This window comes from Gopherus flavomarginatus, chromosome 7 (genome assembly GCF_025201925.1).
Source record: "Gopherus flavomarginatus isolate rGopFla2 chromosome 7, rGopFla2.mat.asm, whole genome shotgun sequence".
NCBI classification, from domain to species: Eukaryota; Metazoa; Chordata; order Testudines; family Testudinidae; genus Gopherus; species Gopherus flavomarginatus.
The window spans coordinates 42,151,180-42,177,550 of record NC_066623.1 but is presented as its reverse complement, the minus strand read 5'-3'; the positions used below and the strand labels follow the sequence as shown (position 1 = coordinate 42,177,550).

The 26,371-nt window shown below is 52.5% G+C and overlaps 2 non-coding genes across 2 annotated transcripts; one reads left to right on the top strand and one right to left on the bottom strand.

Moving 5' to 3' along the window:
• The first annotated feature begins 211 nt into the window (after positions 1-211).
• On the top strand, positions 212-285 carry TRNAR-CCU (transfer RNA arginine (anticodon CCU)). The gene has a single exon. It is a non-coding gene; the product is annotated as a tRNA-Arg (tRNA).
• A 5,719-nt stretch (positions 286-6,004) lies between these two features.
• On the bottom strand, positions 6,005-6,086 carry TRNAS-AGA (transfer RNA serine (anticodon AGA)). Its single transcript has one exon. It is a non-coding gene; the product is annotated as a tRNA-Ser (tRNA).
• Between the last annotated feature and the right edge of the window lie 20,285 nt (positions 6,087-26,371).

Here is a 26,371-nt window from a genome sequence, read left to right as displayed (position 1 = left end):
GATCACTAACCGCTATATGATCACAGTGGCTGGCGGGAGAAGCACATGTTAGAAGCCCTCTGTCATCTCAGCTGTGGCTTTCTGTGCACGGAGAGCCAGACACCTCAAGGTCTGCAGGTCTTGAGGGAAATGTGGAATGTCTGTACTTTAGAATTTGCAGGTGTTGTCCTGGGCCATCAAATGGAACAGTTGCAAACACTTTCTGGAGGCAGGCACCATGGCTTAGCTGGCTAAAGCACCTGTCTCCTAAACAGGAGATCCTGGGTTCAACTCCCAGTGTTGCCTTCGTGTATGGCTTTTGTCTCCTCTGCTCACATTTTCCTGTGTCTTCCTAGGAAACAGAAGAGACCTCCCTTGGTAGCCAAGTCATTGCTTGCTAAGGAAAAGGCTTCTTTGTAGAGAAGCATTGGAAAGAATCAAATCACAAGCCTGGAGTTGATGAAAAGGCTGCTGTGACTGGCATTAGCATGGTGGTTGCTTTGACTGCAATAGCTGCAACGTGAGAGCCTGCGCCACACGTCCTTGTGATTCACTGGGGATGTCCACATGCAGATGTCATGTCACCTTCCTTTAGATAGTCACTGATAAAAAATGGAGCAGTTGGGAGAAAAGTTCCAGAGAGTGGCATCGTGGCTAAGCTGGCTGACTCACCTGCCAGGTAAAGTGGAGTTAGGGATGCAGCACCCAGTGGTGCCTTGCCAAATGTGTCTGCTCTTCCCATCTTTTGGTCAATCTTCTGAGGAAACAGAGAAGACTGCCTCTGCCTTGCAATGCAAATACTTCCAAAAGAAACCAGTCGTTTTTTCTGAGCAGTGTTTGAAGGAGGCACCTAAGAAATGTGGAGACAAGGAAAAGGTCATCGTAACTCAACTTGCATCCATGGCTCTTGGGGCCACAACGCAGAGCACTAAGCACTGTATGACCACAGCAAAATCTAAACTTTACACCTTATTACACTAGGCAGTAGTTAGGTCAAGTATTTTTCTCACCCCACTGGATGTTACCCTCCTTAATACATAGAATTCCCCCCTTCATTTTCTCAGGATTCCTGCTGCTTCCAACATAGGTGGGGGAGGAGAAAGGCAAAAACATGATGCCACAGTCTCCTATTTTATATCCTTAGTTCAAGTGTCTAGAAGACACTTGCCCAGACGTGTCCGGGTGGGCTCTGCTGAGTCACTAGGTTGGGGAATCCTCCTGGTGTGGTCTTGTGCAACTGACTCATAGACTTGAGCAGTCCCCAGAGTGTTGTGTTTGGGCATCTGTCATTGAATTGGAAATCCCTTAATTACAATTCCTCTGCTGATTCATGGTTGTTGAACTCCCTCCTTGGCAGGGGTCACTAGCAAAATTATAGCATATTTCAGTAACAACCATACAGCAAAATGCATAACTTCATACACCCTCATGCTATACATATTTGGACAGAGTAACCGATTTTAGCAGATCATGACTTTTCATGTGATAACTGACATGGAATTGTTTGTATGAGATATCACAGTCATATATGAATGATGAATATGTGAGCTACAGGGGGCTATTTTGAGGTACATCATGTCACAAAAGCCCCCAGAGACTGGTCTTTGGGAAGAGCTGGCTGAAGAGCCTTCTGAGTAACTGAGAGATCCTGGCTTGGCCGGCCAGTTTGTGCTTGTGAATTAAACTTGTCCGCTGGGCTCCCTTTTTTGTGTCTCTTTCACATAAACAGAGCAGAAGTTCTTGGCCAATCCTTGACAGTGCTTGTTCAAGACACAGAGAGCCTCTGTGCTGGGGCAGGGGTAAGGGTGCAGGAGGTGGTCGGAGGGGAGGTGCTTACCTCGGGCAGCACAGCTCCCAAAGTGACCGGCAGTCGGGATTTCCCCCAACAGTGCCCCACAGGGGTCCAGGGTCAGCTCCAGCACAGGCCACACAGGAAGGCTTAATGCTCGAGCTACAGCACATGCTGGGCAGGCTTGAGGCCAGAGTCCCCATGGCAGGAGAGAAGAAGAAGTCTCGGCCCCTGGAGGGGCAGGATGGGCTTCCTGGATCCCATTTGCTCACAGCCAGGGCCCTGCCCCCACTCCCAAGTCGTCCATGGCACCCCCAGGTCAGCCAGAATGGAGCAGCAGTTTTCACTGCACCAAGTCCACTTATGGCTTACAGGCAACACCCAGACCCACCACAGCCCATCATCTTGGCCAGAAAGGAGCCTACTCAGCCTCGTCATTGCTTATTTTCCTTCCCCCCAGAACCCCGCTTCTCCTGGGCTGCAGGGAGCCATCCCTGGGATGCCAACAGCCAGCCACAGGGGTCTATCTCCCAGCAGCCAACCGCACCTCCATGGTTTGGCCCTCAGAAGGGCAGGTGGGGGTTTCCTGGATCCCAGTTGCTCACAGCCAGCCCAGCCTCCACCTCTAAAACCATCAGTCATGCCCCCAGGTTGGCCATAAAGGAGCAGCCATTCTCCACTTGGACTCAGCTTTGCTTGTTTTCCTTTGACCCAGAACCCCCCTTCTTCTCCTGGGCTGCAAGTAGCCATCCCTGGGAAGCCAAGAGGCAGGCACAGGATTCTGCCTCCCAGCAGCCAACCACACCTCCCCAGGCTTTGCAGAATGAATGATGGTGCTCTACTAACCCCACTTAGCCACAATGATGTGCTTAGTTTCTGCCCTGCCTTTCTCAGCTTGACTTTCCTCTTTTGCCCCATTCCTGCCTCACTTCCTTCTTTTGGAAGTCAGGCAAAGAAGGCCAGCAGGAAGAGCCGGCGTCCACCTGCCAATCTCCAAGGGCAGAGGAGGCCAAGCCACAAGTCTCTGAAAGGTAACATGCCTAACTCCTCTAGGTTCTCCAGCCTGACACCAAGGTGCTTTCTCCACTGCTTTCAGCACCTTCTGTCATGCAGGGGTTGGAGTTATCCCAGGGACAGGCCAGTGGCAGAAGGAGGAGCGCCTTCCTGAACAGCAAGGGGATCTGGGAAAAGGAAACCAGCATGTTTCTGCCTGGCTTTGAATCAGGGACCTTTTGTGTGTTAGGCAAATGTGATTACCACTACACTACAGAAACTCCATCTGCTTGGCTGTTGCTCACCCTGCCACAGACCGATGGACAAACCTAGAGAAAGTGGTGGCAGCCCTTCAATAGGTCAGCTGGCAGAGCAGAGGACTGGAGCCGGCACTCAGGAAGTCGTCCTTACCTCGCCCGTGTGACTCCAGCTTGAGGGAGAGCTTCTTCTTTTTCTCCTTGCTGACAAAGAGCAAGAGAAGAATGAAAGGTCAGGTGGGCCAACTCGGTGCAGAAGCCCATGCTGTCTTTTCCTGCTGCATAGCCTGAAATGAGGGACTTGTGGCAGTTAAAGGAACTGCTGCACCTTTCAGAAAACATCCTACCTGTGCACAAAGCTGGATAGAATAGCCTGCTAGTCTAGCACGCTCCCAACTGAACTACTTCAGCAGCTGCTAGGTTTCTTTTTGGCTCATTAAACCACATCTTCAGTCACTGATGGCCAATGAGAGAGCGACATCGCTTGCTATTTTAGCACTTGAAAATGCCATTGGCCAATCTTTGGATCTCTTTAATGCTGCGCTTCAGTTCATGGGGGAAAGGTGAGAGAAACCACCTTTCAACTAAAGGCCTGGGGTTAACATCCTAACGCTGTCTCCTACTGTAACACTATTTAATCCTGGCCAGCCCTGTGCTGGTGACAGTTCCATTTCTAGATGTTAGTACGTTTCAGTTACCGTTAAAATTAAAAAGTTTCTATATGCTTAAAGAAAATGCATTTGTTTTATTTGCTTATATATGGCATGAATAAATACAGGTTTACAGAACCTAGCCTGCAAATTTAGCATCTTATATGACAGAGAAAATCATGCATCGAAATTGTACATCAAAATCATGTACTGAGCTACAAATGCAATGAAAAATAAGATACTTAAAATTTTTAACGTCTTGCCTGGGGTGCCACTTGGTCTAGGTCAGACCCTGCCAGGGAGAACAGGAATTAGTGTCACATGCCTATTTTCAGGCTGTAATCTGTGGGCACCCTGCTCTGCGGGAGGGATCGTGGTAGCCCAGACTCAGGGCTGGAACAGGCCCTGATTGAGGGGGTGGCTGCATGGTTTACAACGCTCCGATGTCTCAGACAATGTGTCTCTCCCAAAGCCTCAGATCTGCGTTCCCAGAAGGCTCCTGCGCTGCCTCCGCTCCTTTCACCTTCTACAGCAAGGAGCAGCAGCAAGGGTCAGGCATGAGCCATAGGCACTAGGTGGGAGGCAGAGGCTTCAGGAGCCCAGAGTGTTTGCCAGTCTGGGCATTTTGGCTGAGACCTCAGGGACACATTGTGAGGCAGAATCCCAGGCATCTGTATGAAAGGAGCATAGGGACTTTAGAGCAGCCAGACTGGGTCAGACTGGGTCCATTTTGCCCAGTGTCCTGTCTTCCCATAGCGGCCAAAGCCAGGTGCCCCAGAGGGAATGAACAGAACAGGTAATCATCAAGTGATCTATCCCCTGTCACCCGCTCCCAGCAAACAGAGACTAGGGACACCTTCCCTGCTTTTTGCCGGCCGCTGCACATTGAGTGGATGTTTGCAGAGAACTATCCACAGTGACTCCAAGATCTCTCACTTGAGTTGCAATAGCTATTTTACATCCCATCTTTTTATATGTAGAGTTGGGATTATGTTTGCCAATGTGCATCACTTTGCATTTATCAACATTGAATTTCATCTGCCATTTTGTTGCCCTTTCACCCAGTTTTGTGAAATCTCTTTTTAGCTCCTCACAGGCTGCTTCGCACTTAACTATCCTCTGTAGTTTGGGATCATCTGCAAAATTTGTCACCTCGCTGTTTAGCAGATCGTTTATCAATATGTTGAATAGTCCCAGTACAGACACCACTAGTTACCTGTTTGCATCCTGAAAACTGACCATTTAGTCCTACCCTTTGTTTCCTAGCTTTTAACCAGTTATTGATCCAGGTGAGGACCTTCCAGAGGTGAAAGTAAGCCGGTCCGGTCCGGTATGGGGTACCGGCAAGAGCGGGTACGCTGTGCTAGCCCGGCCCAGCTTCCCCAAGCTGGTGATTTAAAGGACCCAGGGCTCCCTGCAGAGGCCAGAGCCCCGGGCCCTTTAAATCGCTGCCTGAGCCCCCCTGCCGGAGCCCTGGGGAGCAAAGCACTGCCGTGGAACGCTGCTCTCTCCCGCGCCACGAACACAGAGCAGGGGCGACGGGAGCTTCCTTACAGTGTGTGGGGGGGCACTGTTGTCTGAACTGTGGTGCTCCCATGACACCCCTTCCCCAGGGACCCACATTCACACCACCCCTCCCCCGAGGCCACACCCACAGAACGCCTCTTCCCCCCAAGACTCCACCCTTCCCCCCACTCCATCATTTGTCCTAACAGCCAGTAAAGAGTGGTGGGGCCATGGCCCTCTACCCCCCCCTGTTCCAGCACCCCTGACACAGAGCTAAGCAGGCAGCAGTGTGTGTGTGTCACAGAGGCTGCTGTGCTGAGCTGAGCCAGTGAGGGAAACAGGGGCTGATGTTGGGGCTGTCCCCCTCCCCCTGCCTCAGGACTGGTTGCTTGCAGCAGCTGTCTGAACTTAGAGACAGTGTGCCCACACAATCCCTCTCCCCACACACACAAACACACTCTCTACCCCACCAGGCACATTGCAGTTGAAAAGCAGCTGGCAATCTAGTAGGATTCCCATGGAACAATGGGATAGAGAAACCTGCATCATGTGATGCTGTACCAGCCCATGAGGCTTTGCAAACCCTTCCCAAAGCACCCGCAGCCAGTTGCACAGCTACCCACAATGCACTGCTCTCTACAATGCACTGCTCTCTGTGGCCATCCAAGAGTCTAGCCTGGATGTGCTCTGGTGACACAAGGGGCATAGTGTGGACATGCAACAGCTGTTTAATTGAAACACTTTAAAGCCACATTACCCAATAGTGTAGATATAGCTTGAGAGTGAGACAAGACCCAGCTCTGTTGAAACTGAAGAACCATAACTTCCTCCGTAGTTGGCAGGATTTGAACCTGTTCAGGGAGACCCCAATGGATTTCTAGCCCATCACCTTAACCACTCAGCCACAACTACTTGCTTGAGATGTGTCTCTCACTACACTCCAGTTCTGTTCTCACTGAGTGATCAATTCCAATTGTTCCCTCAGACCAGCTTCCACAACACACACACTGCTGTGCCATTGTGTAAGTGTGTCCCTGGCTGAACTGCAAGAATTCCTGCTCATTTCCCTTCTGGCTGGAGCATGAGGAGAGTGTGTTTGTGGTCAATGACGTTCCTGTAGATTGTTGTCCATTTCCTGCCTTGATCATTCAGACAGTTCCTTTACCATCATATCCCCAGCACATCAGGGATTGCAATAGCAGGGGGCAGGTTTTCTCTGGGGCACTGAGCTTTGCCAGGGGGTTGGTGGTTCCTTTCCTTCCTCACCCTGGAGTAAACTCAGCTTTTTATTCCATCCTTGATGTTTCAAGGAATAACAAGAGATGACCAAGGAAAGAGGTGGACAGGGCGGGTCTCAGGTGAGGGGCAGAGAGGTGCAAGTGGTGGGCAGGGCCAGTCTTATGGGTGGGGCAAAGAGGTGTGGGTGGTGGACAGGGCAGGTCAGGGGAGGGGATAGAGAGGTGTGAGTGCTGGGCAAGGTGGGTCTCAGGAGAGGCAGAGAGGTGTGAGTGCTGGGCAGGGTGAGTCTCAGGGGAAGGGCAGAGAGGTGGGGGCAGCAGGCAGACCTTGGGGGCGGGGGTGGAGAGACACAAGGAGGCCTTCTGGGAGGAGAGGAGCAAGCAAAAGGTGGACCAGCAGGCCTCAGCCAAAGAGAAAGAGCAGGAGTGGGAAGTGGCCAAATGGGAGTGAGAGCAGAGCACAGGTGGGGCTTCAGAGGGAGGAGAATGAGTCAAGGGGGTGGAGTGGACAGAACTGCCCAGAGGATTCAGGGGGCCTGAGGCAAAACAATTTTGGGTGCCCCTTCCATAAAAAAAAGTTGCAATACTATAGAATACTATATTCTCATGGGATCCCTGCAGGGCCTGGGGTAAATTGCCCCACTTGCCCCCCCCTCTGGGTGACCGTGCCCTCAGCCTCTCCTCGTAAGTCCACTGACCCCTAATCATTTTTGTTGCCCTCCCCTAGACTCTCTCCAATTTGTTTCTGTAGTGGGAGGGCAAAAACTGGACACAATGCTCCAGATGTGGCCTCACCAGTGCTGAATAGAGGGGAATAATCACTTCTCTCGATCTGCTGGAAATGCTCCTATTAATCCAGCCCAATACGACCAGTTACCCATATTGAATGCAGACCCAGCAATATTTGATCAATTGGTTACTGTCCATTCAGGAGGTTCTTTCCTACCTATTCATAAAGAATGAAGATGCTCTAAGCAGAGGGGAGAGAGCTGTCCCGTCCGTGTAGTTAATCCATCTCCCCGAGAGGTGGTAGCTATGTCACTGGGGGAAGCTATGTGGGTGAGTGTGCAAGCAGTGGTGTCTCCATATATCTATAAGTTTAAGTGTGGGCCCCTTACTGAATGAGGGAGGTAACTTAGTGGACAGAGGATGTGGAAAAAGCTAATGTACTCAATGCTTTTTTTGCCTCTGTCTTCACAAACAAGGTCAGCTCCCAGATTGCTGCACTGGGCAGCACAGCATGGGGAGAAGTTGACCAGCCCTCTGTGGAGAAAGAAGTGGTTCGGGACTATTTAGAAAAACTGGAGACGAGCACATGTCCATGGGGCCGGATGCGCTGCATCCGAGGGTGCTAAAAGAGTTGGCGGATGTGATTGCAGAGCCATTGGCCATTATCTTTGAAAACTCATGGTGATCAGGGGTGGTCCCGGATGACTGGAAAAAGGCTACTGTAGTGCCCATCTATAAAAAGGGAAGAAGGAGGATCCAGGGAACTACAGACCAGTCAGTCTCACCTCAGTCCCTGGAAAAATCATGGAGCAGGTCCTCAAGGAATCAATTCTGAAGCACTTAGGGGAGAGGAAAGTGATCAGGAACAGTCAGCATGGATTCACCAAGGGCAAGTCATGCCTGACTAACCTAATTACCTTCTATGAGGAGATAACTAGCTCTGTGGATGAGGGGAAAGCAGTGCATGTGTTATTCCTTGACTTTAGCAAAGCTTTTGATACGGTCTCCCATAGTATTCTTGCCAGCAAGTTAAAGAAGTGTGTGCTGGATGAATGGACTGTAAGGTGGATAGAAAGCTGGCTAGATCGTCAGGCTCAATGGGTAGTGATCAACGGCTCCATGTCTAGTTGGCAGCCGGTTTCAAGCGCAGTGCCCCAAGCGTCGGTCCTGGGGCTGGTTTTGTTCAATATCTTCATTGATGATCTGGAGGATGGTGTGGATTGCACCCTCAACAAGTTTGCAGATGACCCTAAACTTGGAGGAGTGGTAGATACACTGGAGGGTAGGGATAGGATACAGAGGGACCTAGACAAATTAGAGAACTGGGCCAAAAGAAACCTGATGAGGTTCAACAAGGACAAGTGCTGAGTCCTGCACTTAGGATGGAAGAATCCCATTCACTGTTACAGACTAGGGACCAAATGGCTAGGAAGCAGTTCTGCAGAAAAGGACCTAGGGGTTACACTAGACGAGAAGCTGGCTATGAGTCAACAGTGTGCCCTTGTTGCCAAGAAGGCTAACGGCATTCTGGGCTGTATAAGTAGGGGCATTGCCAGCAGATCGAGGGATGTGATCATTCCTCTCTATTCGGCATTGGTGAAGCCTCATCTGGTGTACTGTGTCCAGTTTGGGGCCCGACACTACAAGAAGGATGTGGAAAAATTGGAAACAGTCCAGCAGAGGGCAACAAAAATGATCAGGGGTCTGAAGCGCATGACTAATGAGGAAAGGCTAAGGGAACTGGGCTTGTTTAGTCTGAAGAAGAGAAGACTGAGGGGGGATTTGATAGCTGCTTTTAAGTACCTGAAAGAGGGTTCCAAAGAGGATGGACCTAGACTGTTCTCAGTGGTAGCAGATGAGAGAACAAGGAGTAAGGGTCTCAAGTTGCAGTGGGGGAGGTTTAGGCTGGATATTAGGAAAAAACTTTTTCACTAGGAGGGTGGTGAAGCACTGGAATGGGATGGCTAGGGAGGTGGTGGAATCTCCTTCCTTAGAGGTTTTTAAGGGCAGGCTTGACAAAGCCCTGGCTGGGATGAATTAGTTTGGGATTGGTCCTGCTTTGAGCAGTGGATTGGACTAGATGACTTCCTGAGGTCCCTTCCAACCCTAATATTCTATGATTATATGATTAGATGCTCTAATGGTCTCTTCTGGCCATAAAGTCGACTAATTTCTGAAAAACGGAGCGTAGCATTGGGAGCAGCATCTGATGTTTTACTGTCTAGCCGGCTTGCTGCCTAGAACGAACACTCCTTGAGTGGGGTGATCCTCCAAAGTGCCTGGCCTGGGGTAGGACATTAGCACAGCAAGGGAGGGGTGTGGCAGTGACATCACAAAGGCCTTTTGCAGGACCTCAGACTATTGGTCAAAGGTGGTGGGGAGGTGGTGACCTCACAGAGAGATGCTGACATCAGCCAGGCAGGACAGGGGCGAGGGGCCAGGGAAACCTCAGAGACCCCTGTGGCTTTGCGTCAGCAAGTCTCCTTCTCCAGGTCTCTCCTTGAGGACTGATAAAGTATTCGGGTTCACAGATGTGAGCACCAGGAGGAACCTCTTTCGAGTTTTCTCCTTCCCTTGTAGTGATTTTACTAGAAAACAGCCGTCCCTGTTTAGAAGGTAAGAGCCTCCTGGAGGTTTGAAACCTGTTCAGTCTGATCCATCTGGTGAGAGTTGAATTCTAGACATGGAAAACACGAGCTTAAGGAGGCAGAATTTTATTGCGCACCTGGGATTTTGTCCCTTAGAATCAGTGCGGACATAAGGGTTTGTCCTTTTTGTTTCAGCTTTTCCTCCATCCATCCTTCCCTCCTTTCTCTTCTTCTCTTGCTTCTTATCTCCTTTTTCCTATTCCCCTCTCAACACCAGCAGGTGTGCTTGTGTGTGTGTTTATGTGTGTTGCGGGGGAGTGCTCTGCAGCTCCCACTGTGAGAGATCCACCCAAAAATGTGGGACTGAAATAGTGCTTGGGCAGTGATCCCCAGCAGTCACCTGGGCCATCTTTTGGGCTCTCTGGTAAGAATCCTCAGCCTCCCATCCTCAGTCTCTATCCTGATTGGCTGAGCAGGGGGTTATTGACAGGGAGGAGACTCAGGTCCATGTTGTTCTCTTTTAAGAACAAGGAAATAAGTCAGAACCAGTTCTATGTTTGACATATTTTGTTGCTTCTCTGCATTAATTGTCTCTGAGCAGTTGATGATTCTCTCTAACATTGCAGTTCTCCTCAAATACTTGCTGAATAATTACTGTGCACTGTTGTTGGTCTGGAGCTCATCTGAGAGCACGTTATTCAGGTCATTCAATGTCTGAAATTCAAGATCCGATGGTTGGTTTGAAAATCAGGGCTCTTGGGTCCTATTCCCAACTCTGCCACTGCCTGGCTGTGTGACCTAAGACAAGTCAGTTCTCCTTTCTCAGCCTTAGCTTCTCCCTCTTTCAAGTAGGGATAATAATGATCCACTCTTACCTACCTCATGGTGGGTGGAGGATGGGGATCCATTGGAGAGTGTCACTAAGAGTAGTGCATAATATGAGGTGTCCCATCACGTTTACTCAGAGCAGATTATGACATAATAGATTAGCTGAAACAGTCTTTTTTATTTGTATTTTTTTTTTTTGGAATTGTTAAGAGCAGCAACGACTTAGCTCAGACTGAAGCATCTTATCTAATTTTCAAGATCTAAGTGTCTCCTCCTTGTGTGTGATGACACAATTTAACACACTGTGACAAACAGGAGATGCTTTTGTTTTGCAACAAAATCTTTTTGCAAAGAACTTCCATCTCACTTATGATTCTGAGAAACAAACTGGTTTAGTCTGAATGGGATTTTCGGACAGAAACGGTTGGAATGAAATTTTCCCACCATCTCAATTCCTGAGCTCTATCCCTGCCTCTGGGGGGATTTGTTGTCTGTTAGAACAGGAGTCAGACTGGCGGCTTCTCTTTCTGGCTCTGCCACCGCCTTGCTGTGTAGGCCCTTGGGTAGGTCACCTCCCTTCTCTGTACCTCAGGCTCCTCCCATTTGTCCAATGGGAACAGGGACAGTTCTCGAATTCTGGGCAGTTGTGAGCCTGAGTGAGAGAAGGGGTGTTGAAGCCCTCTGTGAAGAAGAAAGGGGAGTTTCACGGTGTTTTAGCACCAAGGAATTCTAAAGTTTGCTAAAGTGTCTAGTCTGTGGAAACAAGAAATGGTCGGGGCCAAACTTTTTAACCACTGCCTTTTTAAAGCCCTTTCAAGGATGTGAGTCCCTATCTTTTAGGTACCTGGGGTTCTTTGCCAGCAGGAGAGAAGAGGTTCCTGCCTCCTTTTTTGTGGCCTTAACAAACCAGGTGTTGTGCCCCAGTTCTCGTCTGAGATCCCTGAAAAAGAACATCTTCCCATCCATGAACAAGACAGGACCTATCTTTCAAAGGGGAACAAAGAGACCCCTGGGACTTACAGACTAGCTAGCCTGACTGCCATAGCTGGAGAGATACTGGAATACATTCTTAAACACTCAGTTTGTCAGCAGCACCTACAGGATAATTTGGTTCTTAGGACGAGTGAGCATGGATTTGTCAAGAACAAATCATTCCAAACCAATCCTCTTTCCTTCTTCGGCAGGGTTCCGGGCCTGGTGTAGGTGGGTAAACAGTAGATGGGATCTAGCTTGCAGTTACTAAGGCTTTTGACACTGTCTCGTAGGACATTCTCACAAGCAAACGAGGGAAATGCAGTCCAGCTGCAATCAGTGTAATGTGGGTGCAGAGCTGGTTGAAAGCCCAGACTCCAGGAGCCCTTCTCCATATTTGGCTGTCCAATGGAGAGGGTGTACCTAGTGGGTCTGGCAGGCATCAGTCCGGAGTCCGGTACTATACAATATTTTCATGAATGATTTGGAAAATGCAGTGGAGACCATGCTTCTAAAATTTGCAACTGACACCAATCACTTTGGAGCACAGGATTGAAATTCAAAACGTCCTTAACAAATTGGAGACTTGGTCTTCTTGAGCCAAACTCCATGGCTGGGCCCCTCTCTCTACACTGGGCTGAAGTGAAACCCCAGAGCCAAACACTCCTCCTGGGCAGTGCGCTCTGACCTTGAATGGTCAGATGCTGCTTAGCACTGTCAGAGCAACTTTTGCTGGGAGATTCTCCCAGCACTTTCCAATAGCGGGAAAGTACGAAATCCCCATTTCACTGCTGGGGACAGAGCCCTAGAGGGGGGAGCAACTTGCCCAAAGTCCCCCAGGAAAAGGAAAAGAACCAGCAGTGGAACCAATAGGAAACCCAGCAATGGAACTCAGGAGTCCTGGGAGTGTGCTAGGGTGACCAGATGTCCTTATTTTATAGGGACAGTCCGAATTTTGGGGTCTTTTTCTTATCTAGGATCCTATTACCTCCCACCCCCTGTCCCGATTTTTCACACTTGCTGTCTGGTCACCCTAGGGTGTGCACATGTGTGGGTCCCAGCTTCTCCCTGCCCCCCTCATTGAAGCAGAAGTGCAGGGTTACTGCCCTGGGTACTGCAGGGCACCGGTGGACATGGGGCTGGCTGGAGGTAGGGTCTGGCTGCAGGCAGGGTAAGGGGTGCGGGGCTGGCTGGCTTCAGGCAGGGGGGTGCATTGGGTTGGCTGGAGACAGGGCAGGGGATGCAGGGCTGGCTGCAGACAGGGGGTGCAGGGCTGGTGCAGGCTGAGTGTGTGGGGGGGCTGGTTGGCTTTGGGCAGGGCCACAGGGGGGTGTGGCAGGAGATGGCTGGAGACAGGGCTGGGGGTTTGTCAGGGGCTTTGCTGCAGGGCTGGCTGCAAGTAGGGCAGGGAGGATGCGGCTGGTGTGGGCAGGGCAGAAGGTGCAGGGCTGTCTGGAGACAGAGGATGGCTGCGGGCAGGGCAGGGCAGGGGGTGCAGGGCTGGCTGCAGGTAGGGCATGGGGCAGGGCCGGTGCAAGGATGTTTCACTCCCTAGGCGAAACTTCCACCTTGCACCCTCCCCCCCTGCGTCCCCACCCTGAGGTGCCCCACCCGTGGCAGCTCCTCCCCTCCACCCTGAGGCTCCCCTCTTGTGGCAACTCCCCCGCTCTGCCCTGCGGCACCCCCCCCTCGCCCCAGCTCACCCCTGCTCCAAGCACGAGCACCCTGAGCACACCATGGCCGCTTCACTTCTCCTGCCTCCCAGGCTTGTGGTGCCTAAGCCTGCCAGGCAGTCAAGCACCCTCCTCTGAGCCACAGCAGCCCTGAGAGTTGACAATAGAGGCACCTTAGCTCCTGAGTTCCTTCAATGTGTCCCCCTCCGGGGTCCAGCTCCGATCACCAGATACTTGGGGTATGTCTATACCACCTGCCGAATCGGTGGGCAGCGATCGATCCAGCGGGGGTCGATATATCGCGTCTAGTGTAGATGCAACACATCGAGTGCTCTCCCCTCGACTGCTGTACTCCAGCTCGGTAAGAGACACAGGCAGAGTCTACGGGGAGCTGCAGCAGTCGACTCACCGCGACTGTGACATTATAAGTATAATCTAATATCTCATTGAAAGGTGACAGGGCCAGAAAGAGTTAATTAACTCACCTCACCGACTGAGCTGACCCATGGGTGAACCTTAAGAACTGGTTAGCAAGATATGTGAATGAACAGAGCTTTGAAATGCAAGTCTGCATTGTTAGAGGTAGAAGGGGAGATGTTTGCTCAGGTCTTGTGATGTAGGCAAACAAGTCTTGTCTATTGCTACAGTTTTAATTCAAAGAGCAAAAAAGGAATATTAACATTAATGATGATACTTGAGTGAAATAGTATTATTGTCTATGTGTCTCTTTGAAGGTTGTGGTAACCTGTATCTGAACTGTTTAATGAATAAATTACTCTGTACTAATTGCCAGGATGCTTGGAAGGAGAGTTAAGCCTATTGTCTTCTGAGGCCGAAAGGCTGCTGGAAATGTATAAGAACCCTGGGACACGATCCTTCTTCATCTCAGATCTGCTTTGGGTTTCAAGAGGGGGAAACCTTAAGCCACAAGGATTGAGATCCCCAGTCATTGACTGGAGCCACCCTGAATATGGAAATTGGACTATAACCTATGGACTATTTCTAAAAGAACTTTTGGCAACTACAAGCTCACCTCTACTATGTATCTGAACCTCAAGAATTGAATTCAGGTCGATATGTCTATTAATCTTTTAATCAACACTCTGTCTCTTTTCTTTTCTAATGAATTTTAGTTTAGTTAATAAGAATTGGCTATAGCATGTATTTTAGGTAAGATATAAGTTATAATTGAACCTGGGTAGGTAGCTGATCCTTTGGGATCAGAAGAATCTTTTCTTTAACATGATGAAGTAAGATTTTCAGGAATCATCATCATATCTGACAGGTGTGTCTGGACGGAGGCCTGAGGCTGGGTACTTTAAGGGAACTGCGTGGTTTAAACTTCTAAGTAACCAGTGAGGTACTACAGAAGCTGTTTTGTGTTGGCTTGGTAAATCTAAGTATCGGAATAACCAGCAGCGTTTGGAATTTGTCTGTCCTGTTTTGTTTGCGGTTCACCCTGATTGAGTGACCTCAGCTGGCTCCCACGGGCAGCACCATCACACCTACATCCAGGCTGTAGGGGTCCGGGGGATCTTAGGGGCCTTGGGGTGCACAGATACCTACGTCCAGGCTGTAGAGGTCCCTGGGAGGCTTAGAGAGTTTTGCGGGAGGGCACAGATACCAATCTCCAGGCTCTAGGGGTCCCAGGAGGGCTTAGGGGGTTCGTGGGGGGCACATATTCGTACATCCAGGTTTTAGTGGTACCAGGGGGGCTTAGAGGGTTAGTGGGGGGCATAGATACCTACATCCAAGCTGGAGGCATCCTGGGAGTCTTAGAGGATTTTTGGTGGCCCAAGATACCTATGTCCAGGCTGTACGGGTACCAGGGGGTCTTAGGGGTTTGGGTGGGCACAGATACGTATGTCCAGGCTGTATCAGTCCCGGAGGGGGGTCAGAGGTTTCATGAGGGGCACAGATATCTACGTCCAGATTGTAGCTGTCGCCGGGGGTTTAGGGGGGTTGTGGGGTTACAAATACCTACGTCCAGGCTGTAGGGGTTCCTGGGGGGTGAGGGGGTTTCTGAGGGGCACATATACCTACGTGCACACTGGAGTGTCCCGGGGGGCTTATGGAGTCCCTATAGGGCACAGATACAAATGTCCTGGCTGTATAGGTACCTGGGGGGCTTAGGGGGCTTGTGGGGGGCACCGATACCTAAGTTCAGGCTGGAGGGGTCTCCGGGGGTCTTAGGTATTTGGTGGGGGGCACAGATACCTACATCCAGGCTGCAGGGGTCCTTGAGGGGCTTAGGGTCTGTCACGGAGTGTGGGGGAGTCCAGTCCTGCACCCCTCTTCCTGGGACTCAAAGTGACTCTCAGCCAGCCAGTAAAACAGAAAGTTTATTGGACAACAGGAGCGAAAGATACAGCAGAACATGAAGGCACAAGCAGGATCCCGCAATCGAGTCCTTCTGGGGCTTCAGAAATCTTAGTTCCCAGTTTGGGATTCCCTGAATTCCAACCACCCAGACCAAACCGAAACTGAACTAACCCAACTCTCTCCAGCCAGCCCCTTCTTTTGTCCAGCTTCCGGGACAAAGGTGATGACCTCCTCCCTCCTGCCTAGCTCAGGTTACAGGCTGAGCACGTGTCCGGTCCTAAGGTAACCTGCTGGTCTCCCATCTCCCACACAGACAGTCCCTACTCCATCACAGTAATGCACAGAGCATTTCCCGCATGGAGCAACAGTGACACCGTGTAGCCACGCAGAGTAATGCACAGAGCTTTTCCTGCATGGAGCAACAGTGTCACCGTGTGGCCATATAGGGTAATGCACAGAGCATTTCCTGCATGGAGCAACAGTGACACCGTGTGGCCACACAGAGTAATGCACAGAGCTTTTCCTGCATGGAGCAACAGTGTCACCGTGTGGCCATGCAGGGTAATGCACAGATCATTTCCTGCATGGAGCAACAGTGACACCATGTGGAGACGCAGGGTAGTACACATAGCATTTCCTGCATGGAGCAACAGTGACACCGTGTGGCCACTCAGGGTAATGTACAGAGCATCACACCTACGTAGATGCTTTAGAGATCCCTGGGGGGCTTAGGGGTCATGGGGGGCATAGATAGCTACGTCTAGGCTGGAGGCATTCCGGTGGGTATTAGGGGATTTATGGGGGACACAAATATCTACTTCCGGGCTGGAGAGGTCCCTGGATGGCTTAGGGGGTTGTGGTGTTCACAAATACATAGGTCCAGGCTGTAGTGGTCCCTGGGGGTTTAGGGAGTTGGTGAGGGGCACAAGAACCTATGTATGGTCTGGAGGGTCCCTGGGGGACTTAAGGGGTTGTGATTGTGCAGATACCTACGTCCCAGTTGGAGCTGGCCCTGGGGAGCTTAGGGTGTTTGTGCCTCATACACACACCTACAAACAGGCTGGTGGGGCCCCTATTTGTCTTAGGGTGCTTGTTGGGGGCAGAGATACCTATTTTCAGGCTGGAGAAGTCCTGGGGAGGCTTAGGGGGTTCCTGGAGGTCACAAATATCCACAACCAGGCTGGAGGGGTTCTGGGGGTATTAGGGAGATGTGGGGGGGGGCACAGATACCTATTTCGAGGCTGTAGGGGTCCCGGGGTTACTTTTGGGCATTTTGGGGTACAGATACCTACGTCCATGCTGTAGGGGTCGCTGGGAGGATCAGTGGTTTTGTGAGGGTGCACAGATACCTATGTCCAGGGTATAAGGATCCAGGGGGGGCTTAGGGGTTTGTGGGGGGCACAGATACCTTCATCCAGGCAAGAGGGGTCCTGGAGGCCTTAGGCGGTTTGTGTTGGGCACAGATACCTGTGTCTAGGCAAGAGGCATTCCGCGGGGTTTAGGGGGGTTGTGAGGGCACAGTTAACTATGTTGAGGCTGTAGAGGTCCCATCATGGCCTAGGAGGGTTATGGGGGGCACAGATACCTGCGTCTAGGCTGGAGGGGTTTTGGGGGTCTTAGGAGGGTTGTGGGGGCACAGATACCTATGTCCATGCTGGAGGGGTCCCGTCGTGGCTTAGGGGATTCGTGGGGTCAGAGATACCTACGTCTAGGCTGGAGGGGTTCTGGGGGGGATTAGGTGTTTTGGGGCAGAACAGATACCTATGTCCAGATTGTAGGGGGCCCTGGGTAGCTTAGGCGGTTTGTGGGGATCACAGATACAAACATCCATGCTGTAGGGGTTCCGAGGGTCTTTGTGTGGCTCTGGGGGTCACAGATACCTACCTACAGGCTGGAGGGGTCCTGTGGGTCTTAGGGGGTTTGTGGGGCATACAATGCCTACATCTGGGCTTGTGGGTTCCCTGGGGGGCTTAGAGGTTTGTGGGGAGCACAGATACCTTTATCCAGGATAGATGGGTCCCGGTGGGATTAGAGGGTTGTGGGGGGCACAGATACCTATGTAAGCAGAAGCAGGATGAACTCTACCCTGACATCTGGTGGTGAATTATGGCGAGTGTGGAAAAGAATTTCAGGGGCTGATCGTGTTTGCGTAGGCACACCCACCCCGCCTGACACGGCCACGGCAGCCTGGGATGGTTGCTTTGGCAGCTGTGGTATCCCGTTTATTTGTTGTTGGGGCATGAGATGTAGAGTATTGCCACCCTGATTGTGTGGATGAGGAACTGTGAAACTGCTTTGAGACAGTGATTCTCACCACAAATTGAGTGGCACTCGCTAGACAAGGGAGTGGGCTCCTTGGGTGAGCTAGAGTCACCAATTGCACTTTTTTTCTTTTAACAGTTGAATAGCAGTGTTGATTTTTGATTCTCTTAAGAGCTGAATTTCTAGGTTCTTGAGCTGAAATCACTGAAAAGATGTGTTAGCTTGTGGGGGAGTTTGAAACTGTATTGCAGAGCACAGTAGTTGGCAGACAGGAGCAGTTTGTGGGAGTGGCCCACGGAGTGAGGTGAGTCTAGCAGTTTTGGGGGACAGCTGGAGCAGAACACAGGTCGGCTTTCAGAGCAGCTGGTGGACCGAGCTGAGCAGTTTGTGGGGAAGGCAAAAGCAGAATCCCATGGAGAGGCAGAGCAGTCGGCAGTGGACCACATAAGGTGCCCCTTTCTACTCAGGCTGGCAGGGGGAAAAACCCTGCAGATAGACTCTTGAACTCTGGGGCTACGGGACTGTGGGTGATTTTGGGTTTGCTGGACTCTTGAAACATTGGAGATATTGGACTTTGGAGCCTTAGGGTGATTTGGGGATTGCTGGACTCATGAGCCCAGGGAAAAGGACACGGCCTAGTTGAGGTGTTTTCCCAATTTAATGCTATGTTGTTTATCTCACGTTATTAAACATTTTCTGCTACACCCAGACTCTGTGCTTGTGAGAGGGGAAGTATTGCCTCTTTGAGGCACCTAGGGGTGCGTATGTAAAATTTTCCCATGTCACTGGGTGGGGGCTCGAGCTGGTTTGCATTACATTGTAGGCAAGGGACCCCTATGTATTGAACCCAGTCCTTGCTGCTATCAGTTCAGCCTGGCAGAAGGGTTCCACCTACGTCCAGGCTCAAGGGGTCCCTGAGGGGCTTAGGGAGTTCGTGGGGGGCACAGATATCTAGGTCCAGGCTGTAGGGCGTCGGGGGGGGGGCTCAGGAGTTTGGTAGGGGGCACAGATACCTACGTCCAGGCTGCAGGAGTCCCAGAGGGGCTTAGGGGGTGTCACGGAGTGTGGTGGAATCTGGCCCTGCACCCCTCTTCCTGGGACACACAGTGACTCAGCCAGCCAGTAAAACAGAAGGTTTTTTTGGCCAACAGGAATGAAGGAGACAGCAGAGCTTTTGGGCACAACCAGGACCCCTCAATCGAGTCCTTCTGGGGGTTCAGGAAGCTTAGTTCCCAGTTTGGGATTCCCTGAATTCCAACAACCCAGCTCCAAACCAAAACTGAACTAACTCCCTCCAGCCAGCCCCTTCCTTTGTTCAGCTTCCTGGGCAAAGGTGCTGACCCCCTCCCCGCTGCCTACCTTAAGTTACAGGCTTAGGTCCTGTCCCTCACCGAAAGTCACCTGCTGCTCTCCCATCCCCCACACAGACAGTCCCTACTCCATCACAGTAATGCCCAGAGCATTTCCCACATGGAACAACAGTGACACCATGTGGCCACTCAGGGTAATGCACAGAGCATCACACCTACGTAGAGGCTGTAGAGATCCTTGGGGGCTTAGAGGTTATGGGAGGTACAGATAGCTACGTCCAGGCTGGAGGCATTCTGGGGGGCTTAAGGGGGTTCTTAGGGTCACAGATACCTATGTCCAGGATGGTCGGGACTCTGGGGGAGTTAGGGGCGTTGTGGGGGGCATAGGAACTTGCGTCCAGGGTGTAGAGGTCCTGGTGGGGATTAAGGGCTTCCTGGAGGACACCAATATCTACGTCCGGGCTGGAGAGGTCCCTGGGCAGCTTAGAGGTTGTGGTGAGCACAGTGATCCCTGGGGGTTTAGGAACTTGGTGAGGGGCACAGATACCTATGTTTGTCCTGGAGGGGTCCCTGGGGGGGCTTAGTGGTATTGTAGGGGACACAGATACCTACGTCCAGGCTATAGGCATTCTGGGGGGGCTTAGGGCTTTGGGGGGGCACAAATACCTACATCCAGGCTGGAGGGGTCCCTGGGGGCTTAGGGGGGTTGTGGGGGGCACAGGTATGTACGTCCAGGCTGGAGAGGTTCCAGGGAGTATAAGGAATTTTTGTGGACAGCAGAGATACCTATCTCCAGGATCTAGGGGTCCCTGGGGGGCTTAGGGTTTTTTTGGGAGGCACAGATAACTATGTCCAGGTTGGAGTGGTTCCTGGGGGGTTTAGGGGGTTCCTGGGGGCACAGATACCTAGGTCCATGCTGTAGGGGTCCCCGGGTGGATTAGGGGTTTTCTGAGGGGTACAGATACATATGTCTAGGCTGTAGGGGTCCCTGGGAGGCTTAGGGGGTTTGTGGGGGGCAGCAATACCTAAGTCCAGGCAATAGGGCTTCCAGGGGGAATTAATGTGTTGTGGGGGCACAGATACCTCCGTCCAGGCTGGAGGGTCCCTGGGGAGCTTAGCGGGTTTGTAGGGGGCACAGATTCCTAAATCCACGCTGGAGGGATCCGGGGGGGGGCTTATGGGGTTCAGGGGGCACAGATACTTATCTCTAGGCTGTAGGGGTCCCTGGAGGGCTTAGGGGGTTTTGGGGGGCCCCAGATACCTAAGTTCTTGCTGTAGGCGTCCCTACAGGTGCTTATGGGTTCATGGGGTGCACAGATACTTATGTCCAGGCTGGAGGGGGCGGGGGGGGCTGGGGTTTCATGGGGGGCACAGATACGAACCTCCAGGCTGTAGGAGTCCCAGGGGGGCTGTGGGGGTACAGATACCTACATCTAGGCTGGAGAGGTCACAGGTAGTTACGTCCAGGCTGATGGGATCACTGGGACGTTTAGGGTGGTTGTGGGAGCACAGATACCTAAGTCCAGGCTAAAGGGGTAATGGGAGTGCTTAAGGGATCGGGGCTGACACAGATACCTACGTCCAGGGTCTAGGGGTCCCGAGGGATTGGGGGTTGAGGGGGGAACAGATACCTACCTCATAGCTGGAGGGGTCTTGGATTAGGAGGTTCGTTGGAGTCACAGATACCTAAGTCCAGGCTGTAGGGATTCCTGGGGCATTCAGGGATTTCTGGGGGTCACAGATACCTACGTGCAGACTAGAGGGGTCCCAGAGGGCTTAGGAGAATTATGGGGGTCACAGATACCTACATGCAGACTGGAGGGGTCCTGGAGCGCTTAGGAGATTTATGGGGGGCACAGATACCAACATACTGGCTGTAAAGGTCCCTGGGGTACATAGAGGGGGGGCTTTGCGGGTTCGGGAGGCACAGATACCAATGTCCTGGCTGTAGATGTTCCTGGGGTACATAGAGGGGCTGTGGTCGCACATAACCCTACATCCAGGCTGTCGGGGTCCCGGGGGCCCCTGGCCAAATTGGGTCCCCCTGGAAAAGTCTCCCTCACGGTGGCCCCAGGGCTGGAGGAGCTCCCACTCCCTGATACGGCCCAGAGGCTGCAGCAGGGGCACAGAGCTTCTCTGGTGTCAGGGCCACAGCGGGGCAGGGGTAAAGGAGTGAGACCAGAGAAGCTCTGTGCCCCTGCTGCAGCCCCCAGGTAATAGAAGGGAGTGGGAGCTCTTCCAGCCCTGGGGCCACCGTGGAGGAACATCTACAGCCAGGACATTGGTATCTGTGCCCCCCATAAACCACCTAATCCCCACGGGAACCCCTACAGCCAGGATGTTGGTATCTGTCCCCCCATAAATCTCCTAAGCCCTCTGGAACCCTTCCAGTCTGAACGTATGTATCTGTGACCCCCAGAAATCCCCGAATGCCCCAGGAACCCCTACAGCCTGGACTTAGGTATCTGTGACTCCAACGAACCTCCTAAACCACCCAGGACCCCTTCAGCTAGGACGTAGGCATCTGTTCCCCCCTCAACCCCCAATCCCCTCGGGACCCCTAGACCCTGGACGTAGGTATCTGTGTCCGCCCCGATCCCTTAAGCACCCCCATTACCCCTTTAGCCTGGACGTAGGTATCTGTCCCAGCGACCCCTTCAGCCTCGAAGTCCCTATCTGTGACCCCCACGAACCTCTAACCCCCCAGGGATCCCTACAGCCTGGACACAGATGTCTGAGCACCCCACAAATCCCCTAAGCTCCTCGGGACACATCCAGCCTGGATGTATCTGAGCCCCCAGTGAACCGCCTAATCTCCTCGGGACACTGACAGCCTGCACCTAGGTATCTGTGCCCCTCACAAACCCCCTATAACCCCCAGGACTCCTCCAGATTAGATGTAGGTATCTGTACCCCCACAGCCCCCCTGGGACTCCTACAGCCTGGAGGTTCGTATCTGTGCCCCTCATGAAACCTCCACCCCCCCTCGGCCCCTGGAGCTGGGGTTGAGGGCCCCAGGGTTTGGGCCCCTGGAGCTGGGGTAGGGGCCCCCAGGGGCTGGTCCCCTATTGCTGGGGTTGGGGCCCCCAGGGGTTGGGCCCCTGGAGCTGGGGTTGAGGGCCACAGGGGTTTGGCCCCTGGAGCTGGGGTTGCGGCTCCAGGGGTTGGGGCCCTGGACCTACGGTTGGAACCCCCAGGGGTTGCGCCCCTGGAGCTACGGTTGGGGCCCCAGGGGTTGGGACCTTGGAGCTACGGTTGGGACCCCCAGGGGTTGGGCTCCTGGAGCTGGAGTTGGGGCCCCCAGGGGCTAGGCCCCTATTGCTGGGGTTCGGGCCCCCAGGGGTTGGGCACCTGGAGCTACGGTTGGGGCTCCTAGGGGTTGGGCCCCTGGAGCTCAGGTTGGGGCCCCCATTGTTGAGGTTGGGGCCCCCAGGAGTTGGGCCCCTGGAGCTACGGTTGGGCCCCTGAAGATGGGGGGGCACAGATACCTAAGTCCAGGCTGGATGGGTCCGGGGGGCTTATAGGGTTCAGGGAGCACAGATGCTTATCTCTAGGCTATAGGGGTCCCTGGTGGGCTTAGGGGGTTTTGAGGGCCCCAGATACCTAAGTCTATGCTGTAGGAGTCCCTACAGGTGCTTATGGGTTCGTGGGGTGCCCCCCCAAAACACTAATTCCCCCTGGAAGCCCTATTGCCTGGAAGTAGGTATCTCTGCCCCCCACAAACCCCCTAAGCCTCCCAGGGACCCTTACAGCCTAGACGTAGGTATCTCTGCCACCCAGAAAACCCCTAATCCACCCAGGGACCCCTACAGCATGGACCTAGGTATCTGTGTCCCCCAGGAACTCCCTAAACCCCCAGGAACCACTCCAACCTGGACATAGATATCTGTGCCTACCAAAAAACCCTAAGCCCCCCGGGACCCCTAGAGTATGGAGATAGGTATCTCTGCCATCCGCAAAAACCCCTAATCCTCTCCAGAACCTCTCCATCCTGGATGTACATATCTGTGCCCCTCCCCACAAACCACCTAAGACCCCCGGGACCCCTCCAGCCTGGATGTAGGTATCTGTGCCCCCTCAAAGCCCTAAGCCCCCCCAGAATGCCTATAGCCTGGACGTAGGTATCTGTGTCTCCTACAATACCACTAAGCCCCCCCCCAGGGACCCCTCCAGGACATACATAGGTATCTGTGCCCCTCACCAAGTCCCTATACCCCCAGGGATCACTGTGCTCACCACAACCCCCTAAGCCGTCCAGGGACCCCTTCAGCCCGGACGTAGATATTGGTGTCCTCCATGAAGCACTTAATCCCCACCACGACCTCTACAGCCTGGACGCAAGTAACTATGCCCCTCACAACCCCCCTAACTCTCCCAGGGTCCCCCCCATACTGTATGTAGATATCTGTGACCCTACGAACCCCCATAAGCCCTCGAGGCATCTCTACAGCCTCCATGTAGGTGTGATGCTCTGTGCATTACCCTGTTTGGCCACATGATGTCACTGTTGCTCCATGCAGGAAATGCTCTGTGCATTACCCTGTGTGGCCACACAGTATCACTCTTGCTCCATGCGGGGAAATGCTCTGTGCATTACCCTGTGTGTCCACACGGTGTCACTGTTGCTCCATGCAGGAAATGCTCTGTGCATTACCCTGTGTGGCCACTCAGTGTCACTGTTGCTCCATGTAGGAAATGCTCTGTGTATTACCCTGCGTGGCCACACGGTGTCACTGTTGCTCCACGAAATGCTCTGTCCATTACCCTGCGTGGCCACTTGGCGTCACTGTTGCTCCACGCGGGAAATGCTCTGGCCATTACCCTGCATGGCCACACGTTGCCACTCTTGCTCCATGTGGGAAATGCTCTGGGCATTACTGTGATGGAGTGGGGACTGTCTGTGTGGGAGATGGGAGAGCAGGGAGTGACTTTAGGTGAGGGACAGGACCTAAGCCTGTAAGTCGAGCTAGGCAGGGCTGAGAGGGTGGGCACCTTTGCCCGGGAAGCTGGACACAAGAAGGGGTCGGCTGGAGGGAGTTAGTTCAGTTTTGGTTTGGAGCTGGGTAGTTGGAATTCAGAGAATCCCAAACTGGGAACTAAGCTTCCTGAACCCCCAGAAGGACTCGACTGATGGGTCCTGGTTGTGCCCCAAAGCCGTGCTGTATCCTTCGTTCCTGTTAGCCAAAACAACCCTCTGTTTTACTGGCTGGCTGAGTCACTGTGTGTCCCTGGAAGAGGGGTGCAGGGCCAGATTCCACCACACTCCGTGACACCCCCTAAGCCCCTCTGGGGCCCCTGCAGCTGGGACGTAGGTATCTGTGCCCCCCACCAAACCCCTGAGCCCCCCAGGGACCCCTGCAGCCTGGACCTAGATCTCTGTGCCCCCCAGGAACCCCCTAAAACCCCCAGGGACCCCTTCAGCCTGGACATAGGTGGAACCCATCTGGCAGGCTGAATTGATAGCAGCAAGGACTGGGTTCAATACATAGGGGTCCCTTCCCTATTACGTAATGCAAACCAGATAGAGCCCTCACCCAGTGACATGGGAAAATTTTACATACGCACCCCTAGGTGCCTCAAAGAGGCAATACTTCCCCTCTCGCAATCATAGAATCTGGGTATAGCAGAAAATGTTTAATAACGTGAGATAAACAACACAGCATTAAATTGGGAAAACACCTCAACTAGACCGTGTCCTTTTCCCTGGGCTCTAGAGTCTAGCAATCCCCAAATCACCCCAAGACTCAAAAGTACAATACCTCAAATATTTCAAGACTCAAGCAACCCCATAATCACCTACAGTCCCGCAGCCCCAGAGTTCAAGAGTCTATCTGCCAGGTTTTCCCCCCTGCCAGCCTGGGTAGAAAGGGGCACCTTACGTGGTCCACTGCTGACTGCCCTGCTTCTCCGTGGGATTCTGCTTCTACCTTCCCCACAAACTGCTCAGCTCAGTCCACCAGCTGCTTTGCTCCAGCAGCCAACCTGTGATCTGCTCCAGCTGTCTCCAAAAACTGCTTAGCTTACTTCATTCTGTGAGTCATTCCAAGTGTTCCACAAACTGCTCTTCTCCATCAGCTGCTTTGCAATATATTTTCTAACTCTTTCCCTAGTTAACACAGCACTTCAATGACTTCAGCTCAGGAATCTGGATTTTCAGTTACTAAGAAATTCAACAACCAGCTCTACTATTCAACTGTTAAAAGAAAAGAAGATGTAATTGGTGTTTCTGGCTCACCCAAGGAGCCCACTCCCTTGTCTAGTGAGTGCCACTCAACTGATGGTGAGAATCCCTGTCTCAAAGCTGTTTCACAGTTCCTCATACACACAATCAGGGTGACAACACTCCACATCTCACACCCTAACAACAAATAAACTGGGGATACCATAGCTGTCAAAGTAACCATCCCAGGCTGCCGTGGCCATGTCAGGCACAGTGGGTGTGTCTATGCAAACATGATCAGACCCTGAAATCCTTTTCCACACTTGCCATAATTCACCACCAGATGTCAGGGTAGAGTTCATCTTGATTCTGCTTACAAAGGTATCTGTGCCCCCCACAACCCTCTAATCCCACCAGGACCCATCTAGCCTGGATAATGGTATCTGTGCTCTCCACAAACATCTAAGCCCCCCAGGGAACCGACAAGCCCAGATGTAGGCATCTGAATGCCCCACACACCCCCTAATACCCACAGGACCCTTCCAGACTGAAGGTAGGTATCTGTGACCCCTAGAGCCCCACAAAGTCCCTCGGGACCCCTACAGCATGGATGTTTGTATCTTTGACCGACAAAACCCCGCCTAAGCTACCCAGGGCCACCTACCATCAGGATGTAGGTATCTGTTCCTCCCCCAAACACACCTAATCCCCCCGGAACCCCTCCAGCCTAGATATAGGTATTTCTGACCCCACGAATCCACTAAGACATGACAGGACCCCTCCAGCATCGACATAGGTATCTGTGCCCACACAACCCTCCTAAGACCCCCGAAACCCCTCCAACCTAGACGCAGGTATCTGTGCCCAGCATGAACCACCTAAGGTCCCTAGGATCCCTCTTGCCTGGATGAATGTATCTGTGCCCCTTACAAACCCCTAAGCGGATCCCTATAGCCCAGACGTAGATATCTGTGCACCCTCACGAAACCACTGATCCTCCCAGCGACCCCTACAGCATGGAAGTAGGTATCTGTACCCCAAAATGCTCCAAAGCAACCCCAGGACCCCTACAGCCTCGATATAGGTATATGTGCCCCCCCACAACTCCCTAATAC